This window comes from Myotis davidii, unplaced genomic scaffold (genome assembly GCF_000327345.1).
Source record: "Myotis davidii unplaced genomic scaffold, ASM32734v1 scaffold1204, whole genome shotgun sequence".
NCBI lineage: Eukaryota > Metazoa > Chordata > Mammalia > Chiroptera > Vespertilionidae > Myotis > Myotis davidii.
In genome coordinates this window covers 290173-295147 of record NW_006294755.1, presented here as the reverse complement: position 1 = coordinate 295147, position 4975 = coordinate 290173, and positions in this window count along the sequence as shown.

The window sequence follows — 4975 nt, the reverse complement described above, 5'->3', positions numbered from 1 at the left end:
GTCAAGGTGTGATTCCTGGAGAAGCTGCGGGGCGGGGGTGGGGGTGGGGTGGGGAGTCCCAGCCTGGGGCGGGGAGGCTGGGCCCCAGGGCGTTGTCCCCACACTATTCATGTGATGATCCATTGCTTTGCCTGCTCCTCCCCTGGGATGTGCCTTGGGCCCTTGGAACCGGTCTAACCTGTCTGGAGCTCAGTCTTCCTATCTGAGGAATGGGATTAAAATGCCTGCCCGGCCCTAACTGGTTTGGCTCAGTGGATAGAGCGTCTACCTGCGGACTGAAGGGTCCCAGGTTCGATTCCGGACAAGGGCATGTACCTTGGTTTCGGGCACCTCCCCAGTGGGGAGTGTGCAGGAGGCAGCTGATCAATGTTTCTCTCTCATCGATGTTTCTAACTCTCTATCCCTCTCCCTTCCTCTCTGTGAAAAATCAATAAAATATATTTTTTAAAAATTGCCTGCCCGTGGCCTCACGCAGCAGGGTGAGGAAGAACTGGGTAACATATAAGAAAAGGCTTTGAGATGGTTGCTGCAAGCTTGGGGGAGGCCCAAAGAGGAACATCCCGCCACCACCACTGTAACCTGGCCGGTCAGCAAGCCCGATGGCTCTGACTTCTCTACACCCCAAATCTCTCACTTCTCCTCACTGGCCCCGACCCTGGTCTCGTCCCATCATCCCCCACGTTGGTGCCCTGGCTCCTGTCCCCACACTTGTTCACCTCACTGTGGACCAAGGGTGCCTGGGACTGCCTGAGTCAGGCACATCCCTCCTCTGCTCAAGAGCCCTCTATGGCTCCCACTTCACTCAGCATAAACTTCTAATGGTGCAGAAGGCCCTGCAAGCTCTGCCCTGGCACCTCCCTGCCCTCAGCTCCCTCTTCAGTCTCCTTAGTCACTTGGCTACCGGTTTTTCCTGGTGGAAAACCCCAAGCACGTTCGACCTCAGGGTCCAACCTTTGCAAGGGCAGTTATCTCTGCCTGGAGCACCTGGCCCTGATAATCTCCTGGCTTCCTCCCTCCTGTCATTCATGTCTTTGCTCAAACATTCCCCAACCTATCTCCCAAGTCTGATACGTAATCCTCCCCCATCTGCAGCAACCCTGATGGTTCCCCACTTACCCCATTCTCTGTAGCACCTCACCAGACCCCATCATGGAACTTACCTGCTTCCCTGTTTACTGTCTGCCCTCCACCCCACAGACTGTGAGCCCCGAGGGCAGGACTTTGACCCCTTTGTGTCTCTGCACCTTGCAGGTCCCAGCGAGTGATCCCACCCCTGCTGCTGCCCCCACTGAAGGAAACCCCCTCGGGCTTCCTGATCTGGCCCCACTGGAGTGTCCACATTACTCCCCCTCCTTCCTTGAAGTTCCAGCCCCGCTGACCTATTTGGCAGCCCCTCTGGGCAACCTGTGGCCTCTGTTCCACATGGTGTGAGGCAGGGACATGCGTCCCCATTAGTCAGATAGGAAATGGGCACCTGGGGGCTTGGGCCACTGGCCTGAGAGTCCTCAGCTAGGGAGTGGCTGACCAGAATTATCCAACCAATAATAATAATGAGAGTATTATTCTATTTATTGTTATTGTCATTGTCACAGCTGCAGCAGGAACAATTGTCACGGTGGGTGACAGCAGTCACCCAGCACCTACTACATGCCTGGCCCTCTTCTAAGCACTTCACAGGGATTGAACTCACTTATCCTCCCAGGAGCCCTAGGAGGCAGGTGCTGGGCTTTGCATTAGACAGATGGGGAAACTGAGGCACAAAGCGGTGAAATGACTTGCACAGTCACAGGGCACTCCCCCTCCCCACCTCCCATCTCCCATCAGAGGTCCTGGGCAAAACCCGTCTCTTCCACTTTTGGACCATGTGGCCTCAGGCTGGTTAAGTGACCTCCCTGGGCCTCAGTTTCTCCGTCTGTGAAATGGTCAGAACCTCAGTGAGCACAGGTGAGGGTCGCAGGGGAGTGAACAAGTTGCAGGGGCTCAGAGTGGATGTTATGTGCTGTCAACCCCAGCAGTTAGGATGGCCATCTTCTCTGCAATGCCCTCTGCTGTGCGGAAGACGAGGGGACCTCAATGTCCTGCCCCCCCTTCTGGTGCCACCAGCCCATGCCCAGCACCCTGCCAATCCCCAGGAGAGGCGGGGGTCAGATGGGGTCTCCGGATGGAAGGGGGCGTAACAGGAAGCCCCCTGCCTGGGACACAATGGCAGAGGAAGGGGCCGGCCAGCCCCACACGGATGAGCCCAGCTGCTGGCTCCAGGAGGGCGGCACAGCTATTGTGAGGCCAGACAGCTGTCCCCAAGCAGGAAGCCCCAGAGAGTGAGGAAAGGGGGTGGGAGGCTGCTGGCCAGCTCTGACCCCAGACCCAGGGTCAGGAGGGACAATGCACCCTTTGTCTCCTCCTGCAGGCTGGACACCTGGGTTCCCCCAGGCCAGGCTTTCAGAGTCTGTTTGACCAGATTGGTCACACCCTGCCTAGCCCCAGCTGGCATCCTCCTGAGCCCTGACCCCCACCCAGCCCAGCCCAGTCCAGGGAGTGCGGAGGCAGCAGCGCTGTGGGGGCCATACTTAGAGTTCCCTGGCACTGCTGAGTGAACTCCTAAATATAGAAGCTGAGCTATTTGAGGCCTTGGCCTGGGGCAGCGTGGGGGCAGGGGCACCGCACGTGTGCCTCCCTGGCCTGGGTCCCCAAGATTTGCCTGGGCCTCTCAGTTCCTGGGGCTGGGGCTGGGGCTGGGGGAATCACGGGGGCAGGGTGGGCAGTATGTCTGCTTGAATGGGGACACACACCTGGTGGCGGAGCCCAAAGCGATGAGGGAGGAAGCAAAGGGTGTGATGCCTTAGAGCAGCGGTTTTCTTTCTTTTTTGTTTTTCCCACGCCATCTCATGGCGCACATGAACTAATTACTAAAATCCTTCAGTACACCAAAACTATAGATTATATTTTTTGCCGATCTGACCCCAGAAAAGTATGATTTTATTTTATTTTATTTTATTTAAATATATAGTTTTTACAGAGAGGAAAGGAGAGAGACAGTGAGCCAGAAACATCGATGAGAGAGAAACATCGACCAGCTGCCCTCCACCACCATACACACATCGACCAGCTGCCTCCTGCACACCTCCCATGGGGATGTGCCCACAACCAAGGTATATGCCCTTGTCCGGAACCTAACCCGGGACCCCCCAGTCCGCAGGCCGATGCTCCATCCACTGAGCCAAACCGGTTTTGGCCAGAAAAGTATGATTTCAATGCATTCACCGGTTTTGGCCAGAAAAGTATGATTTCAATGCATTCACACCGGATGGCTCGTGTTGGCTGTTGTCATTTTCTATTTGACTGTTAAGGGTAAAGAGGCCAGTGCCCCTGACTAAGTAGTCAGGTAGTGCATGTTTTAAAAACCCTTGCAGCACACTGGTTAAAATCTTGAAAATCGCTGCCTTAGGGGGACGCGGTTCTGAGGGCCAGAGGAGGAGAGTGAGTTTGTGGCTGGGGTCCCAGCACCCACTTCCTCGGCCCTTTTCACCCCAAACTCTTACTGTGGAAGGAAATGGGGGTTGAGCTGTCACCCCTGAGTGTTTTCTGCTTCTAGGAAATGAAGGCCTCAGGAAACTGCAGGGACACCCCCAAACCCCAAACAAAACACAGCTCCTAGCAACCTACTTCCCCATCAACTGCTGAGCTCACTGGGGGCTGGGCTGGGGGCTGTGACATGGGCTGGGGGTGGGGTTTGGTTATAAATAGCAGGTTTATAAGCAGCTGCCAAGACAGCCAGCAGGGCTCCCCCGGGGTGAAGCGGAGAGGGCGCCTAATGGGGCAGCTGGGCCTCAGAGTGTCCCTAGCTTCACCCCCTCCCAGCGATCGCCAAGATTTGGGGAAGTAAGAGCCAACTGAAGGGCGAGTTATTTAAAAGGGGCAACACCAATGATCCTTAAGGCAGCCCAGGAACACGATGGCCATTAAGACTTTGATGGAACCTTAATGCCCCCTCTAGCACTGGATAGAGTGGATTGGAATATTACACAACAGTGAAAAAGAACCTCAGGGGCAGGCAGCAAGATGGCTAGGTCGCAACAACATACTCCTTTCTCGATTCTAAACACCGAGTGATGAGCAAACATCTTAATTTCCTTGGTGGATTTTGTAGTTGAATCTTATTTTTTTCAGCTTTCCTGAGGTACAATTGACAAAATTGAAATATATTTAAAAGCTATGACCTATGATTTAGTTGTAGTAGAATCTTGAGCAAAAATAAGACTCCACCCTGGCCGGTTTGGCTCAGTGGATAGAGCATCGGCCTGTGGACTGAAGGGTCCCAAGTTCGATTCCAGCCAAGGGCATGTACCTTGGTTGTGGGCACATCCCCAGTCGGGGGTGTGCAGGAAGCAGTTGAACGATGTTTTTCTCTTATTGAGGTTTCTCACTCTCTATCTCTCTCTCTTCCTCTCTGTAAAAAAAATCAATAAAATATATATATTTTAAAAAAATAGAAGTCCCAGAGCCCCATACAAAAGCCACCTTAGCCATAAAGCTCAGTCACGGAGAAAATGAAACAAGATGAGGTGTAAGAAAACAGAGAAACGAAAAATGAACGAGAGAATACAAACCAGAATTTGGGGTGGTGGAGGGAGAGCGCTGGGTCATGTCCCAGTTCTTGGTGGGGGGCTGATGGGAGGGCCTTATAGGATAAAAAAAAAAGTAAAATTAATAAAGCAGATCATGGTGGATCAGTCACGGAGAAAATGAAACAAGATGAGGTGTAAGAAAACAGAGAAACGAAAAATGAACGAGAGAATACAAACCAGAATTTGGGGTGGTGGAGGGAGAGCGCTGGGGGAGGAACTGACAGTGGCCAACAGGAAGCTGTGCGGTGTGGAGCTGGGAACACTCAGTGCTGGTTTGGTGTCTTTCTCGAAGATCGCAGCCTCTTCCCCATTCTGCAAGGGCTCCTGGGTGTGGCGGGCGGGGGGCTGGC